The sequence below is a fragment of the Rousettus aegyptiacus genome, unplaced genomic scaffold (assembly GCF_014176215.1).
Source record: "Rousettus aegyptiacus isolate mRouAeg1 unplaced genomic scaffold, mRouAeg1.p scaffold_m13_p_5, whole genome shotgun sequence".
Classification (NCBI taxonomy): Eukaryota; Metazoa; Chordata; class Mammalia; order Chiroptera; family Pteropodidae; genus Rousettus; species Rousettus aegyptiacus.
This window is the reverse complement of record NW_023416308.1, coordinates 55,223,826-55,243,275: the sequence shown is the minus strand read 5'-3', so window position 1 is coordinate 55,243,275 and position 19,450 is coordinate 55,223,826. Positions and strand designations below refer to the sequence as shown.

Here is a 19,450-nt window from a genome sequence, read left to right as displayed (position 1 = left end):
GAAAATAATGGTGGGAGATAGTTTTTTAAGAAAAATATATTTTGGAAAACAGTAAAGTGATATCAAGATATAAAATGTCATTTTTATGTTTTGTTTAATATTTCTGTCAAATTCAGTTACATTTTCCATAATTATTTTTTTCCAGTTTAGTATGACCTAAATACTTTCTTTATCTTGGGCAATATTTTGAAAGTTTCATTGATTCTTGTTTCGAGTCTTTTAATAATCTTTTGTGGCAATTAGAGTATACTCATTTTGGGTTTGTACCAAACCTATTTATTTGCCTAGCTCACAACTAAAAAATACCATAAGAAATTTCAAACTGTGAGGATTATAGGATTGACATAGTCTTATAAAATGAAATATAGATGGTACTAATATCTTTTTAAATAAACATTTTATTGGTAGAGAAGAACTACAAAATAAGTAGCACTTCCTGCAAGTCTCATTTTACAGTATTTTAGATTGTGAAGTGACAAACTAACTGCAATTTGATGTGATTTATCGGGGATTTTTTTTCTAAAATGTTAAGAGAAACATGAATTTTCAGGTTTCATATACAGTCTCTCAGTGGCAAACTTCTTTCATGCTAGCAGGTCTTTAAAATAATCCCTCTTCTCTGGGAAAACAAAAACAGGGACATTGAGTGATTTATTTTTATCAGACTTTTTGTCTTTAACAAAATAGTAAAATTCATTAAAGCTAAAAAGATCAAAATAGAATTTTTTCCCCTCTCACTTTGGAATTATACATAAGACCTTAATATTTTTATTATGCTTGTTTGGATTAAGTGTATACAAAATGTTTTCTAAAAGTGATTATTATAGACTGAAATTGATACTTTTAAAAAGTAGCTTATTTAGTACTACTTAATCAGGTTGAAATAATAAAGTGAAAAACAATCTGTGTTTTAATTGAGATTTGTCTTGGCAATCTACTCCTAAGACAAATGCAGCATTTATTTATTAGATCATATACGATTAATGATATTGTTTTTTTGTGTGAGTCTTAGTGTTTTATATTGATTGTCTTTCAGGGTAGGCTGTTTGTAATGTAAGATTTAGGAGAGAACAGAGGAAAAAGATCTCGAAAAAGTTTTACAGTTTTTGCTCCCCCTTCCTGCATTATTTTTTCCTTTTAATTTGTTTTCTGGTGTCCTGGTATCCATTTCAAAGGGTCAGATTTCAACCAGAACAATAAAAGGCCTGAGACTGGAAAGTACACACACGTCTGGCAAACTCATCTGCATGAGCAAGATCATTTGTTCTCAAGCAGACATCCAAAGTAAATGATTGAAAGAACTGCTAGCTGTGAGGATGTATCTTTAAGGGGAAAAGAGTGGAAACAAACCAGGTTGTTAGGAGGAAAAAGAAAGGCTGTACTTTTTTGAACCTCTCCCTGCTGGGTCACATGCTGACCTGGGGAGATTTTTAAACAGCTTAATGACCTGCTTGCCTCCTTTCTTTGGTTGATTCTGTAGCTAAAAGTATAAGGTTAAAAAGCAACATTTATGTTCTTCTTAGTATTTATACCTTATAATAGGTGTCATTTGCCTAAGTTTTCATTTTGAATGATATTTTTGTTTTCAGCTGAAGTATTCTATGACTTCTTTTTTAAAGTTTCCAATGGTGGTTCTTTGAGAAGTGTTTTTCTTAAAGATATTGATAAAGATGGATTAATAAAGGGTGTATTACACAGACACACTACACCACTCCAAACACCCTGCTTAGGTGAGCCCACAAGAGAAGGTAAACCAGATCAAAATGATATGGAAATTATGCCATATGGGTATGATTGCAGTGTTGAGAAGCTTACCTAAAAAAGAAAAAAGTGGGGAAAAAAAGTAGGAAAAAAAGACAAACATGTTTGTTCTTCAAGATTTTTGAATTGTTTTTTTGAAAGTTGCTAAAACAGTAAATCTTAAAAGTTCTCATGACAAGAAAAAATATATATATATGTGATAGGTCTTAACTAGACTTGCTGTGGTGAGCATTTTGCAATATATGTAAATGCTGAATCATGTTGTACACATGAAACTAATGTGTTGTATGTCAATTATACTTAAGTTTTTTAAAATAAATTTTTAAAAAAGCATTTTTAAGGGACTTTTGTGCAGAAATAAAATAAGGCTTATTATATAAGAAACATGAAGATTTTTGACTCCATAAAATAACTTTCTTGTATCAAACCTTTCAGTGATAGAAAGGTGTTTTCCCTAAGAGAGACATCTTGGTCAATAAAGTAGGCAAAATCATGAATTAGTTGGTACCTGTCTAGAATTGTACAGAGGGCCCCTAAGCATTGGATGTGGAAGATGGGTACTATTCTTCTGTTCTTCTAAAGAGTATCCACTTTGTGAACAATACACGATTTAGAGAAAAGTTTTCAAAAGATTAGTTCACATGCAGTTCTTAGCTGCTTCCATGACATTATGGGCTGTATCAGTTGTCATAAACAATTTTTTTGTGTGTACTGCAAAGGTAAATGATTAATACCTGCCCTTGACTATGAGTCAAAGATGATGAATGAAGCTTTTGGAGCCAAGTTACTATTATCAAAAGTTCATTTTTATCCTAGTTTTGATGTTTTAAAGTCAGACTCTCACAATCAACCATTAAATATTTTCCTCTTGTGTCTAAAGATTTTTGTTGCCATCTAGATGTATAATGAAAATTCGAACTAGTTACATACTTTACCCTCATTTCAACAGTGAAAAATTATATCTTACTAAACATCTTTTTAGATACTTGTTGGAACTTTAAAGTTACAAACTACATAATTTATTGAGATTTATACTTGGCATGGAGAAATCTAACCATAAATGGTCCAAACATGCAATGTGATGTAATTCGATTGAAAACTTGTTAACTTTGGAAACAACTAATTGTTACCTTGTGACTATAGGTGAATGATTTTTTGAAGTCAGTTGGCCCATCTTCTAGTTTCAAGGCAGCATGAGTACCGAAGGATTATAGATAGGCAATCATTGGTATTTTTAAAACCCTTCCTTAGGTCAGTGAGATCTTCTGGAGAAGATTAGTGCCTTTAGCTTGGCAAGTGATAAGGTGGAATGATGGTACTCATTACATTTATCAACACACATTCAAGCTCTGGCATTAATTTTGAAATATGTAAGAAAAGCTTAGTCTGTACATAATGTATAATATCGGTTCTATTTATTTATTGCTCAAAACTAAGTTCTTCAACACTGTATACTGAGCTTTTATTTTTAAAAAATCCTTTCTTTTTATTCTTAAAATTATTGCCATCTTCAGCTGTCGTATAGTTTTCCTACAGGAAATAGTTCTTCAAGTAGTTGGTCAACAACTTCCTATTTCTTTATAAGCTGCTGAATAACTTCCTGAATTAGTATTCTATAATATGTCTGGTTACAAGGAGTGGTTTTCTCAGATTTATTTTATTGAATCTGATACCTTGTAACTGTTACCATGTACAAAAAACTTCTTGTATATAATGTGCTACATAGGACGTTATACTTTAAGAAATCTAATTCAGTGATTTTAAAGGTTTATAGATTTACATTGTTTTAATAATGTTCTAATTTTTAAAAGATCATTTTATTTTTAGTATTTATCACTTTGTGAATAATAACTGATCACAGTGTTTTTAAACCTTGAAGATTCAAAGTTTCTTGTGACTATGAGCTAATTAAAAGTTCAATTGAGTATCTTGATCCACAGTTTAAAAGGGTATTTTCAGCATTGCACAAATAACTTAGCCAATTTTCCAACATTAAATGAACTTGCCTCGCAGATATTATTGATTACTATAAATGGTTTGATTCTTTTTTGCTACATATTGCTATTTTAGAAGTTACTGTTTCACTGCCCTAAAGCCACCTTAAAAATGTATCAATTAAGAGAGATGAATTAAACTATTTCTTGTTATAGTTTGATCTGTACCTCTCAGAAACACTTGCCCTGTAGAAGAATAAACACATACACGTGTACTGTCATCACAATAAAGATAGGTGTTTTTAAAAGTTTCATAAAGAATAAGGCAATTCTTTTTTTGTTTTTTTTGTTGTTGTTGTTGTTGTTTGCTGTTGGGCTATGTCAAGTATAACTCAAATGAATTCCCTTTAAAAGTGAAAAGCTTGTAATATTGCCATTAAATGTTGATTAAGATGCAAAAAAACAATTCAGATTGCAATCAAAGTATTTTCCTATCTGAGGGAAAGGCCAGTCTCTGCCTGTTTGTGTTGCTATTGAAGCTGAGTGGAGAGAGAAGATGAAAGTATGCCCTCAGCTCTCAGAAAAAAATGCTTGCTTCTGCTCAGTGGGTGGGCATCCCAGGGAAGAATGGCCCGAAATGCCACAATGATTTAGGCAGAAAAACTCTGAAAGAACTGTTGAATACAGTGGCAGAAGAGAAACAGTTGGAAGATAGGGGATGTGACAGAGTAAATAGAACACAAAGATTAATTTATTTACTGGGGAAAATAATGAGTATTTTTAGTGTGAAGTAAGAAAGATGTTTAGTTAAACTAGATGTATAAATGCAACAAACTCAATGGGCTATCAGGTGGTAGGCTATAAAAACTAACACTCTTTAAAAACATTCAAAAAATATTCCTCCCCAAAAGCTGCAAGTTAACTGTTAAGAAAAAAACCTAGGTAGTATTTGAATAATTTAAACTTTTAAAAATAATGTTTTTGATATCCTAAGATCAGTCCTCAATAGTAATGTAAAGAAATATATTTTACTTTAGAAAAGTAGTAGTTAGAAAAAATAATGCAGATTAGTATTCTGAAGTAATTCTAGCATAACTCTGAATTGCCTTTTACCTGAAGGCTTTTGGGAAGAAGTAAACTCAATCTAACTTTTTAGCTGTCAATATATATAGTGAAGCTTAGGCTTAGGGCAAATCAAAGTGAAGTCATTTTAAAAATCAGTTGTTAAGACTTGAGATTATTCAAACTTAATTTGCTACCTTCAGTAATAGCACAATTTAACCATTAATTATGGCTTGAACGTTTAATAATAGTTGAGTAGCACTGTATAAAGGGAGGTCTTAAAGAGCTGTGTGATTCTATAACTATGGTTACTAAGTGATGGCGTTCTTACAAAAAGGTCTTCTGATTCTAGGATTAATCAGAACTTCAAGCCATGAAAGGGGCATTGCTATTTTTATGAAGAAGAATTGCTTCATGGTTCTGGTTACTCAAGTACTATAGCACCAAGTGTCCTGGAAACAAGTACTGCCACTGAAGAAGCATTTCTATTTGCCTAGGGCCTGACCCCTTTAAAAGCAAACAAAAAAGTTTGGTATAAATCACCATGATCTTTTTTTTTTCTTCTTCCCTTTAATATTTTAGACAAGAAAAAGTTGTCAATTGAATTCTTATTTGGCCCTTAGCAAGAATGAGAAGAATCATAATCTTTAATACATCAAATGATAAGCTGTTTCTCTGAATAATGTTGCAAATCAACAGAATAATGCAAGTGGGGGTATCAATTAAAATTCTGCTATTTTCTTCCACCAAATATTTACAAGGCTTTATTTGTGCCTAGCACTATTACTTATCTATATACTTAGTGTGGTACTCTATCTCTTCACTGGATAGTGTTAGTCATTAAACTTAAATGTTCAACTGGGTACTGATTAGGGGATAGTGAGGGTACATTTTGTTAAAAGCTTTCCTTCCTTTTGCCATTGCTTGCTTTAAGTGAGGAGGTTTTTTGTTTTTAAGATAAGGTGTTTCTTTGACCATCAAGTATGTTTAGAGGGATGTACTTTTTGATACATGCATGAAAAACTTACTATAAACTATTTGATTTGATGTTTAGAGTAAAGAGAACTTTACTTCAGAGTGCTACTATGTGGTCTTACAAAATTGAATGAAGTACAAAGCTGAAATTTAACTTCTCACATTCTAAAGTGACTATAATATGGAGCAGGCGTTTGGGAAGGAACTAAACCCCATGGTTTAGTTCCTAGGAGACGGGGGTAAAATGTGGATTTTTTTTCAATGTAAGATTCTCTTATTTTTCTTTTACGAAATTATCCTCCCTCTTCTTTCTCCTCCATGTATCAGATTTCATGGCTTTTTAATAAGGTGTGTTTTTTTATATTATTATTATAAAAGTAACAAATGTTTATTAAACATAATTGGAAAATTTAGGAATGGAGAAAGGAGAGGAAACACTTAGATTCTGCCAAGGAGAGTGGTTTGAAGATACTTATTTTCGTTGCCTCATATGTAAATTTCGTTTTGAAATTTAAGTTTTAAGAGAGTAACATATACATAATTTTAGAATGCCCCATAGTACTATGAGGTTTGTAAAGAAAAAGAGCACTTTTCTTTATCTTTGCCTTACATTCTCCAGAGGCAAACACTTCTAACTCCTTTGAAATATTTTCCTGCTGGTACTTAAAAAAATTCCATATTTATAAAAAATAGGCTATACTGCTATTTCTTAAGTATTCTGCATATCCTAAAACTCTCCTTTTTTTAATCCTTCCAATATAATTACTGTTAACTTTTGTTAAGTATTTTTACATTGTTATGACTCTGTAGGGTTTGCCTGCAGCTGAGCTGTGTACTGTAGTATAATTTTCCGATGGTCTTTGAAATTTTCTTGGAATTGTTAATCGCTTTGTTTTTCATTTGTACTTCTGTTGCATTTTTGCCCCATTAGAGACATCTCTGAATCCTTTGTCTTCCTGCTCGGGGCTAAACTGGTTGCTCTCTATTTGCTTCACAGTGTCAAACTGGGACTTGTTCTCATCCTGGCAGGTCCCTGCATCACACTTGGTTGGATACCCTACTTACTTCTTTTTCTTAATTTGCTCACCTTTAGAGTTAGTTCATCCTACAGGAATTTGCTGGGGGGGAAAAAAAAGCTAAAGCTACATAGTAGGTAACTGCATTGAGATCTTTCATAGCTAAAAATATCTTTATCTGTTAACATTTGATGGGCAGTTTGGTTGTAGAATTGAAGGTTTAGTTATTTTCCCTTGGAGTCCTGAAAGCAATGCATCATTTTATTCTAACCTCTCATTTCTTATTGAGTAGTTAAACACAGTTTGCTTCCCTTGGGGATTATAGTATTTTTTTTTTCTTCTGAGGGAGGGTGGTCTTAAATTTCATGGTGTGCCTTGGTATTTGCCCTTTTTTTTATTCATCGTGAAGATTGCATTGTTTGGAAATTCAGTCTTGAAGTGAATGGTAGTCTTTAAAGTTTTGCAATATAGTTGTTCTAAACTGTCCTGTCCTGGGAAGGATTTCTTTTATTAGTTCTGGATAATTTCTTTCAATCTGTTGTATCTGTTCTCTTTTTCTGGAATTGGCTATCAGAATAACTTCTTAATGTTCTTGTCTTTACCCTCTATTTTCCTTCATTTAGCCTTTTATGCTTTCTTGGAGATTTCTTCAATTTTAGCTTTTAATTTTTCAGTTGATTTTTTTTATTTTGTTTTCAAAAAGCTATTTATCTTTCTTAATTTCCAGGGATTCTCTTCTGAGCTCATTGTTCCTTTGTTGTTTTTAATAGCATGCTGTTCTTATCTTATGTATGTAGTAATAAAGTATTTTTCTGTGAGGATGTTACAGAAGGTGTGTCCTTAAATTTTTTTCTGCTACTTTCAGTGTCTTAAGTGGGCTTCATATAACAGGGACCAACCAAGCCCTGAGGTTTTGGAGTGCCCTAAATGTTAGTGTCTTACTTGGCTTCTTATAGTAGCCAGTTTCTCCAGATAAAAATCTGCAGTGTTCTTTCTAGAGAGCATTGGTGGTGATAGTTAAGACTGGTTGCTGGTGTTTTAGGGCTGAACAGGTGTGGGGCTTCATCCCTGCTTTTGGCTGTGCCAGGTATCCAAATCCAGAGCCTCTGGCTCCATTTATTTGGAATATAAAATGTCCCATCACCTGCTTGGGCCAGGGAGGGGAGTGCGCAATAGGTTTTTTAAAAGTTATACATAGGCTAAATTTTTGTGAATTCAATTTGTTACTATTAGATTGACCACATTTAAAGTTTCAGTTTTCTAAGCCTAAAACAGTAACTAGGCAGTTTCATAAGATTTGACTTAAATATTACAAGATCATTTTTTAACTAAGTGCTTTTATCAGGCAAATGATTAATTCAATTAAATTTGTCTCATTTAGTGTCAGTTTTGATAGTTTACATCTTCATGTTTTAGATTTTCTTAAAGAGGGAACTGTATACTTTGACAGCAGATTGGTTGTTATTGGGCAGTACACAGATTTTGTTCAGAGGATTTGGATTCTGAAGTACTGTGAAGAAGCAGAGAGTCTGAAGACTTAATTCCTATTCTTATATATGATAATGGAGATAATTATTTCTTCATGCCATTTTCAAGTACTTTGTGTAGTATACACAAAGCTTTAAAAAGTAGGGTTTTAAAGTAAAATAGCCTTATGAAGTTAGCATATATATCTGCATTCCTATATTTCTTCCTTTTGCCTAGTTTTCATCAATATAGGTGGTTGTAGGATAGGAAGGTATTTATGCATATCTAAATTGATTAAATAATTATTGGTTTACTTTTATAGGTTAACCCCCAGAGGTATATAACTTGGTTTTATTTTAGTCTAGGTTGTTGTTTCCCAGGCAAGTGTTCTTTTAATAGATAGCTCAGGAAAGTAGCTTGCGTTCAGCCTTCAATAGACTATTGTAGATGTCATAGGGTAATATTAATATAGGGAGAATATTTTCTTTACCTGTAAACTAACCACGGAGATATACTTAGAATTTCTTGAAAACTGGGTTTAGGTTAAAATACATTCACCCAGAAATGGTAACCGAGGTGTATGAGGACCCTTTGTAGTTTTTGATCTCAAGTTAAATTTCTCCAGACTCACTTTTCATCAGTCTCTGCCTTGATTAGGTAAAAAGCAGTTGTGTGGAAATCTTTTGTGGAAAATAAGGAAGCAAATTTTTTTAAAACTGCATAAAATGTTAAGTGACCAATACAAAGTCAGACTATAGCACCCTAGCCATCAGTGAAGTGTTAATCAATACCAAAAATATGGGTATTTCTGGGTTGTAGGAGATATTAAAATGTTGAATGGTGTGGAGGAATAGAACAGAATCACTATATCTTAGTTAAATATGTAAATAAGGATGTGTGTTAACATAGGTAATTGCTGAAGTTAGAAATGAGCTAAATAAATAAATGGAGATTTCTGAGACCCTGCCTGGAACTAATCCTAACCAGTGATAGGGCCATAGTTAAAATTTACCAAGTTTTTTTTAAGATTAAAAAAAAAAAAAAACTCTCAGGAAGAGTTGGCCAAAATACAGATGTTTCTGTTTTTCTTCTACACATGTTCAGACTGATATAGGTTATGTTTCAGAAATTGTGTAGTTTGGATGGGCTCCAGATGATGTAATAGGATCACTTTTAACCCCTCCCAGCTGGAGGGTGTACAGACTTTCCTGTTAGAACTGGTATAAAAATCTCCTTATAGGTGACAAAATAATCAGTTTCCAGACAATGATATATAAAATTAATATCATTGTCCTCTGTATTTGAAGACAGAGCATGCCTTTTGTGTACCTGTCTAGTCTTAAGTTTTCAGTTAGTGCTCATCGTACTACAGATAAGAATTTGCACAGCTTATCTGCCAGTGGCCTGACTGCCTCTCCTCCTTCAAACACAGAGTGATTTTTCTCAAAAAAGACACACTTTGTTGTGGATGATGTGTGTTAGAACGTTTGTGTTGGTGTGGTTCTAGTTTCTCTCTGCTGTTCTTGGTTATTTTCTTTGAATTCACCATGTGTGCTTAGTGGTCTCTTGATTTCATAAACATCTACCTAGTGGTTTTATGTAGCAGGCATAGTTTTAAAGATTCGCTGGGTCCCACTCTGGTGTTGGGACAAAATTAATAATTGTTTAGTCTTGGTGGACTGGATGATCTCAAGACTCGATTGATTGTAAGTCATCTTGTTTGCTTTTTCATTGCAAACTCACTCTCATTGAAGAACCTGTTGAAGCTAACTAACTATAAATTCAATAAAGACAGATTTTATCATCTTTGTTCAGCATTATGTATGTAGTTCTTGACGTATTTATTGGCAGACGACATCCCTTAGACTGCTCATTTACTTCAGAGTCTCTTGGTTGATAATCACCCTGATTAATGCCTGTAGTCCTTACATAATTATTGCTATGCAACTTTGTGCTAAAAAGATGCTGGAGAATTTACCTTGTATATTCTAAAGTTATTTTTGCAAGTTTGAGGTTATTCTTAAATGACTAGAACTATTTTTAGAAGACATATTTGTTTTCTGGATATAAATGAATAGTAGTTCTACTTTAGGGAATGACAAGTCTGTTCCATGGACAGGGAAGATTTGACTGCTTTAGAATTAAATAAATAAGACATAAAATTCTGTTGTAAAAGTGGTACCCATGAGGAGACTACTGTGAGTTCAGGGGAGAAGTAATGAGATGGTGGCAGTTGAATCTTGAAGAGACTGTACTCAAGTTATGCCATAATCATATTTGGCTCCTTGAATGTGGGTGTAGAGAAAGTGGGGCGTCAAAGACTGAGCTGCAAAAGGTTTTTCTAGTAACAGGCAAAGAGATTTATCTTCCCACCTGGAATGATAGTTATATCTTAAAAGATTCTTCCCTTTATCAAAATGAAGCTGTTAATTGTAGTTTACTCTGCCCTCTGATTTATGGCATTAAAAAAAATTTAAAACATTTCTAATAATAAAACCCTTGAAAAGCCATTAAATGGCTTGGTTTTATTCACTGCTTGAAAAAAAAAATAATGTTTCATAAATGAGGACCATCCGTTACAGGCACATTGTCAAATACAATTGTATCCTTTATGCATTTTAAAACTTGATTTTGATGTTACAGCCTATTTAAGATTTTTTTTTCCTGCTTTTTGACACCATTTGTCAGAAAATGCTAATGGAAAAGGACTGTTTTCATTTTTCTGATACTGTTTAAATTTAGCTTAATGTCTGTTTACCAAGTAAACTTTATTAGAATTATGCAAAGTGAATATAAACTCTTCATACATTGATTATATCTGTTTTAGCTATTATCACTGCACGAATTGAATTAATAGTAAAATATGGTGTAAAAGTTACAGGTTTTTAATTTTTAAAGTTGCATAGGAAAACTGCTGATGACATTTTCTTTCAGAGAGATAAAGAGTTATTTTAAATTAAGCTTAAGAATTTTTTAGATAAGCAGAGTCAGGTGGTTTAGTGCATTTTACATTTAAAAAAATCAGATAAATATTTAGATGTTTATTAGTCAACTTTATTAAAATAAATCGTAAAGCAAATCTAATAATCTGCCTATCACCATTCTTTAGTTTTCACTAAGCTACAGTGAAAACTAAATTTTGTCTTTTAAAATACTATAGGATTTTAAATTATTAATAAAACTTTTACAGTACACAGAGCAGTCAGAATTCTTCACTTAAACTCAAAGTTTAATATGGTTTTGGAAGGAAGTTAGGAGTTTCAGGAATGCTAGTAATTAAGACATGAATATAATCAACAGCAACATATTAGGCTAAGATTTCAGCTCTGTTTTTTAGTAAGACACATGGAGGTCATTTACTGTTGTTACTGGTTGTCTTAGTAAACTGGGCTGCCATAACAAACCATAAACTGGGTAGCTTGAAGAACCACCCAGTATTTCTCACAATTGTGGAGGCTGAGATGTCCAAAATCAAGGTGCCAGCAAGCTGTAGGTTTCATTCTGAAGCTTGTCTCTTGACTTGTAGGTGGCTGCCTCTTGTTTCTTGTTGTGTGCTCCCTCCCATGACCTCTTGTATATGCACTGAGGTTTCCTTACATGTTGGTGGGAGCCTTCTAAAAGGATGAAATGCAGAAGCTGCAAAGCTTCTTGAGGCTCTTATATAATGTCACTTCTACTATATTCTATTGGTCTAAGTAACAGGGTCAGCCCAGATTCAAGGGGTTGGGAAGTAGACTCTGCCTCTTGATAGGAGGAGTTGCAAAATATTGTGGCCATGTTTTTTATTCATAAATGGATGTTTTTCAGTCTATCACACTTAAATGGAAAGTTTTTAAAAATAATGTTCAAGATAGATGAATTATCATCTGGAGCCTAAAAAATTCAGGGCAGAACATAATGTCACTGAAAGACAGTTTATACTGTTAAGAAGTAAAATCTTTTTTGTATATGAATAATGTAATATAAGTCGATAGGTGTTTCTTCTTGAGGCCATCAAATCAGGCTAGTAATTTTTAAACCATTCAGTAGGTTAGACAGAATATGGGCTTTTTGGTTATAATTTAGCATTTATGTTCAAGACCATGAATTATAATTGACATCTAATTGTAATTATCCTCTGAACTTGACCCTGATATTTTACCACCAAACTGTCTCATTTTAAGTTACTTATCTTCAGATTAATTTAGGCATGAATTTACATGGAAAATGGTAGCAGAATTGGAACTCAGATTCCCTGGCATCTACTTGTGTTCGATTTTATTACATTGCTGCTTCCTTTTCCTACCCGACTTCAATTAAGTTGAGAAAAATCTGTATTGTTATTGTTAAAAGATTTCACTTTATTACTTGGCTATTCATTGAATTTCTTTTAATTTAGAGACTAGTAAATTATCTGAATTATCAAGTTATACACATGTATATGTGTAAATATACATAACCATTAGTAATGCCTTGGTAGTTCACGATGACTTTAGAATGCCTGTATTTATGTTGTTCCTGCTGCCCAAAAGTGTCTTCTGTCAGCACATCACAAGTGTCTAGGTTTCCAGGTTGCTTATGAATGAACATTTGAGGATCACTGCTTCACTGGGATTTAATGAAGACACTCAAACATTTAGTTTCAAAACTAAGCATATATCTCTTTTTCTAAAGACCTATAAAAACAACATTTCTTTTTCCTCTTTATGAACTTGAATGATTCTAAAAAAATGATTTAAATCATTGTATTTTATGTTTATGTCAACCTAAAAAGTTGAAACTTAAACAGGGAATTAGGTTTCAGCACTGTGATTCATACTCCCAATATGAATTACATGGTTAGCAGGACATCCCTAGTTGTTCTCTTGGCTTTTTTTTTTTTTTTTTTTTTTAAGGTCTGTAGTGACTCCTCCATTTTTGGTAGTGGAGTTGTATTGGGTCTATGAAGAGACTTCACAAGAAAAAAAGAGCAGCTATTTATGGAGCATTTCCTCAGGCCTGCAATTTGAAGCCATTACAGCAAAGTTGCTGAGCAAGTCAGTGATTACATGCCAGCAGTCAGTGAGGCCCCCACCCTGCAGCCTGTGTAGAGTAAGAGTTCAGAACTACTGCTGTGCAAAGTTTGCCCTCTTCAGTTATTGTCATTTGCTTACCTTTTAAAGAGTCAGGAGAGTTTCAAGTATTGTAAAACCCACTTAGATTATTAAGCGGTTATAGGATATAAGCTTGTATTTGAGTTTTCAGGAAATAGTTCAGCACTCAAAAATAAGGTCCTCCAAACCCCAATACTTTTTAATTAGTTAAAATCAGGTTATCTTATCAAATGTAGATCTTGTCCATCAGTTTTGCTTAAGCTCATAAAAACAGATGTTGGGAGTTGTCTGTCAAAGGGATTCCAACTTAATGTATACATCCTTTAGACCTGCAGTCTATGTTTGAGAGAAGTTCGATTTTCGGATTTTAGATAACTTTGTCGTCTATCTACAAAAGCATCATTTATTTCCCTATAGAGTTTTTTTTTTTTTAATAGTGATAGAAAATAAAACGGCCTCATTTGTGTTTGAAAATAGCATATGATGAAGTGAAAACTAATGAGCTTCAATCTGCTCAGGATAAAATTACTAGTAATGGTTTAATCTTAAACAGGACTCTTCTAATATGTCGATTTGCAGCCTTTCAACTCTTTGGTGTCAAACTTTTAAAACTTTGGTGTCAAACTTTTAAAAGTTTAAAGCTTTTCTATATTTTAGTCCGATGTCTTAAAAAAATCACATTGTTCCATGGAATTTTCTTTGTCTTATTTAAAAAAAAAAAAAACATATTTCTTCATTGTTCTGAATTCAGTTTCAGGAGATTTTTTAAAAGACTGAGAAAAATGATTTTAGCTATACATATAAATTTAATTTTAGGAAAGCATCAATCGATAAAATCAGGAATTAGGTTACAAGAATTAAAATTTTTTAACTCAAATTATTTTAAAATGTTGACATTCGTAACTGTAATAATGTAGGATATTTTAAATAGTTTTCTAGTCATGGATAATATAAGAGATAAATATTTCCTAATTTACTATGTCTCTGTAACTCTCTGCCCCCCCCCGCAACAACCCAAAGTAGTCAACAACATAGACTAAAAGCAAAAAGATTAGTAGCATTATAGGATGCCCCCCAAATTATTAGACCTTTTAAAAATGGCAACCTAATCCCTGAATAATCCTCTAGAGATTTACAGATTAAGAGAAATAGTGAGTTTTCTTAACCATGGCAGTTATAATAGAGAGAAATTTCCTACTGATGTGACCTGGATTGAGATCTAGGACATTTCTGTAGTATTTAGCTAAATAATAGCTTTTGGAAACTGCTTTTTGGATTTCCTTACCCACCCTCTTTCCAGGAACTATTTAAATGAAATACAGATTCCTTCACGATTCAGCTCTCATAAATTAATTAGCTTAGAGTGTCTTCCCAGATTTTTCCTAGTCCCAAATCAGCCTTAGAGTCTATTCTTCTGTCTTCTCGTGAACCTGTGTTGTAGAAATGTTTTCACTACAGATTTGTTGTACTATATTTCCCGCACCTTGTATATAATGCCAGCACATATTAACTGCTCACCAAAAAGTGCTAAGAATTGCTTTTACACATTTTCTAAGTCATCTCAGAAACACTGAGTTATTTTTATCTCTTTGGGTGTCTTCAGAAAGCTTCAGCATCATACTCAGAGCTACAGAGAATATAAGGATTTAAGAGCATATGATCCCTGTCCTCAGCAAGGTGTGTGAAATTTAGAAATGGTGTGAGAAAATATCTTGTTGATTGTTAAATAATGCAGTAAGCCCTATGTACAAAGTAGTCATAGTTAGTAACCCAGAAAAAGAAGAGATTGATTGCCGCGTTAGAGTTTTTGGAGAAGTTTGTGGAGAAGTTTGGTCTTTAGTTGTATTCAGAGGACAGATGGGAAGGATTAGATAGAATAGGATTTTATCCTATAGTGAATCCTTTTGTTGACTTTGCTTTTTTGTGAATGGCTTTGTAACTTGACAATATGTGATTTTAGTAAAATCCTATGTCTGGTAAAAAAAAAATTCTCTTATTTGAATTTTTGTTGCCTGATGGCTTATCTCCCTTACTGCATGTTGCAAGGCCCATTCTGTTCATCTTTATGTCTTAAGCACTTAGCATAGTGTCTGGCATATAGTAAATGCTTAATAATCTGGCTGGCTTGCTGGCTGATTTACTCACTTAATTTCAGGACCCTTGATTTCCTCATCTGTAAAATCAGTGGATTGAAATATATGATTTCTGAGAACTTCTCCACCCCTAAAATGCTGTGAAAATCAATGAAAAAATTCATGTGGATTCCCAAGTCTATACATAAATATCAACTTAGGTATTTTCTGAGGTGATGTTGTATTTATAATATTTTGAATTTAGTGTAAAGTATACTAAATTTAATACAGAAATATTACCATTAAACAAAAACAATAATGTTGGCAGTAGGAGGGATATTTTAGAGGAGGGATTTTTCTGATCATGACCAACCTGGAAGAGAATGAAAGATAAAGAAGCTCTAACAGTGATGTTAAGGGATTTAGATAGAAATTAAAATAGAATTAATATTTAGGGCTAAAAGAGTTAGAAAAGAAAGGGTTGACCTTTCTAGATAAAGAAACGGATTGATTTAGGGATATAGTTTTGGTAAGAATGCAAACTGGTTTTAAGAACTATTCGTTCTGTTTGAGAAAATATTGCCATCACAAATTGTTTATTATCTAATGAACTGTAAAAAAGATATTAGAAAAAGCAATTCGATATTTAAACTGCCAGCTCTTTCTCATTCATGTGTTCTGTTAGCACAAAAACTGAGAGGCAGTCACCATCCCTGAGAGCCTAAAAAGGCTTTTTATAGCCTTTCCAGAGAATAGCTGTTCATTGTTGTTAGAGCAGCAGCATAGCAGTCCCAGACACTTTCTATATCTTTTGGAACTTCTTCTTTATAGTTTTAATTTTGAACTGTTTTGATTGTCAAATACAACTTGGAAATCTTTTAACCCATTGTAGCCAGTAATGCAAATTGCCGAATGATTGTTTATTTTATCATTCCATGTATGGAAGAATTTAATACTTTGTGAGTAGGGTAATGATTTATGTTTATATTTAGTTTAGGCCCAAAGAAAAACATTTGAACTTTCTTTTGAGTATGTAAAATTTGTTTTATGTACTACATTTGATATTAATGTTTTAAAGTTAGAGTAACTGTTATAAAACTTGCTGTGTAAATATTTATCATGCCTTGTTTCATTTAATCTTCATAGTCTTAAAATTGTAAATGTTATGTGTATTTTATAGATTGAGGGTCTGCCTTGAAGAGGTGAAGTAACTTACACCCATCCGGGCCTGTGTCATTCCAGAGCACCAGCTATTTCTATTAAATCTATGGCTATCTCTTTATGATCAATAAAGATTTTTTTATAGACTGAGTTAAATCTGTACTCTATTTCTTATAGTCAATATTGCATACTCATTTCGATGATAAACATTTGTTGAATTAAATTAGGATGCTTTAATTTCTTTACCCTGTTCCTTAAAAGAAATGATGCCAGTAAGGATGAATTACCTGCTCGTTCAAAAGCTTTATGAGTGATTTGATGTGTATATCCACTTATCAAATCGTTGTTGAATGAATTATAAACACTTTTCAGGTCCAACATATAATTATTATATACTCTAAACTATTAAACACATGTATCAAGCTATGAGACGAGTGGTTCCTCATTTTATAGATTTGAAAGTTTAGCCAGCATTTCCTCTCCTCTCCAACTGATGCTGATTTAAGTTCTCTTTATTATTTTATATATATTTGTGAGAGTACTACATAAACTGTAAAGGATCGTATAAATGTTGTCCTTTATTACCTGGCCTAGTTTATTGCTCAGAGCAGGTCACATGGTGTAGGCACTAAGGAGAAAAAGTTTACATAGACATCTTACTTTATCTGAAAAACAGCATTTTAGTTGAACAAATTACGTGTTAGTACTTAACATTGGATTAGAATTTAATAAGGATTTCATTTAGCCTCATGTCGCTCTGCTTTTATATGATAACTATGAAAACAGTAGCAAATTGAAGTCGACACTCACTCATAACTTCCTTAATAGAACTGTCCTAGTTAGGATTTTCTACTTGTAGGAATGTTTAAGCAGTAAGAATGATTTTTTTCATAGTACCTGATTAAGAAAAAATGGCCTTCATCATAAAGACATATAAAGAAGAATAAGCAAATGTGCAGTTTGGTAGGTGTGTGGTAGAAGGCATTCCAGCACTGACAGTCCAGTATGGGAAGAGCCAAGATGAACTCCTGAGTATCTTCTGGCTCCACACCTATGATCAAAAGTTCATAACTAAACCCATTTGAACACTGAAAATAGTGATACCAGACATGAAATGTCTAATGAAATGAAATGAAAACTGAAAATTCATGGCATTGTAAAAGATTATTTATACCCACACACACATGATTTTTTCCCAACTCTACAAAATTAGTTCAAGTTATATAGTTTTTATTATGATCTTAAGGCTGAATTTTTCCATGGAAATAAAATTTAATTGTATAATTTTAAGTAGGGAAAATAATTTTATTTAAAGAAATTTACCTCAGGATATTTTAGGACCTCTGTATTCTTTAAGACACCTATTGTATGAATTTTAAATGAGGCCTATTGATCTTACTGGGATGCTTGTTTTTAAAGCACAGAATAAGCTCTGCTTTCAGAAATTTAGCCGAGTGCTTCAGATGAGAGCTCATGTATTGCAACATTATTTATCTATTTTTGTAAAGAGCTGTTAATCACTTGGTGCCACCCTGTCTGAGTTGTGTGCTTGTGGATTGTCTACATGAAATAACTTGATATGGCCTCTCATTTTTGCAAAATTTTTGCCTATATTTTTAGCCCACCACCCTAATATGAAGCTAAATTATTTAACAGAAATATTTTGAGAACAGAAGTTTACTTTTAATAACATCTTTATTGCAGATGTTGCCCTGTCCTTTTTGGAACAGGGCAGTGTTTAAAAGCAAATGTCAGTGTAGTTAATGAAATCTAACTCAAATTCATTTATCCTACCTCTGGCCAAAACACATGCACATACTCATACTCTTACTCTCTAAGCACACAATCTTTTGCTTAGGAAAGAGTATTTATATACCCAATTTATTTCCATATTGTATTTCTAATTTGAAGTTTTATTGGATTCTTGGTTTTTGATGGGACTGTCATTTAATGCCTCCTGAATTTTTCTACAGGTTGTAAGCTAGAGTTTTTGTGTGAAATGTGAGACTTAACTCTTGTTCCAAAAGCCAGGAGTGTTGCCAACTGACCCAAACCCTGTTGTTTCCTAAGAATAGAAGTACTCTGCTTAATTATTGGAGTTCAACTCAGTACTTCTAGTGTTCTCCAATAATCGGTCAGAATCCCAGATAACACTGTTGTTTTCGTACGTCTTTTGAGTGGACAAGCAAGTATTGCTTTATAAGGAAAGGTGAGGCAAAATGTGAATAATTTCTTCAAAGAATTTGGGGAGGAGCTCTAGTTTACCAGAAATACCACTGATACCCATAGAAGGTGCCTTTAAACATGGAAAGAAGTATCTGTTTTTATGTCAACTGTAAGCAAATTAAAAAATATGTAATATATATCTAAGTCGTTCATCCATGGAAACTTAAGCCCTAGAAACCATAAATAGTGAACTGAAGGGACTGAAAATTGAAGGTAAAGAAAGTTATTGGGAAGCATGAAATATTTATAAAATGTTGGCCATATTTTTCAACCTATTAGTTTCAACTGTTCAAAATCAAAACACAGCAGGTCTCATAGATCTTCATTTTATGGGCAAGATTAATAATACTTCATAAATTCACGATTCTGTTTCTCAAATCCAAGCTGCCTTATATGTCTTTTTATTTTTCCTACTCCTTTTTGTTTACTCACCTTTATGCTTTTCAGAATTTGCAGTGTTTTATTGCCCAAATATTTTAAATTCTTTTCAGGACAAAAGTGGTTGTGAAGCCATGGTCCACCAGAGAGAAGTCCTGTTACCTGATCCAAATAGTGTATATAGGTCACTTAATCAAAATACTGTTAAAATGAGTTAATTGAGTCAATTATGTCAAGGTATTGGTTTGGTTAGTTAAATTAGTTAAGTTACCTTTAAGAATAGACAAGTCAGTAGAACCAGTAGCCCAGAGGTTAAGGTCCATAGC

At 32.7% G+C, this 19,450-nt stretch overlaps 1 protein-coding gene and 1 long non-coding RNA gene across 13 annotated transcripts in view; both read left to right on the top strand.

Moving 5' to 3' along the window:
- YAP1 (Yes1 associated transcriptional regulator) overlaps window positions 1-19,450 on the top strand; it is a 100,439-nt gene that overhangs the window by 3,787 nt on the left and 77,202 nt on the right. The gene's annotated exons all lie outside the window — the stretch shown is intronic.
- LOC118603023 lies at window positions 27-16,670 on the top strand. The gene is made up of 2 exons (XR_004951119.1): window positions 27-14,964; window positions 16,540-16,670. It is a non-coding gene; the product is annotated as an uncharacterized LOC118603023 (long non-coding RNA).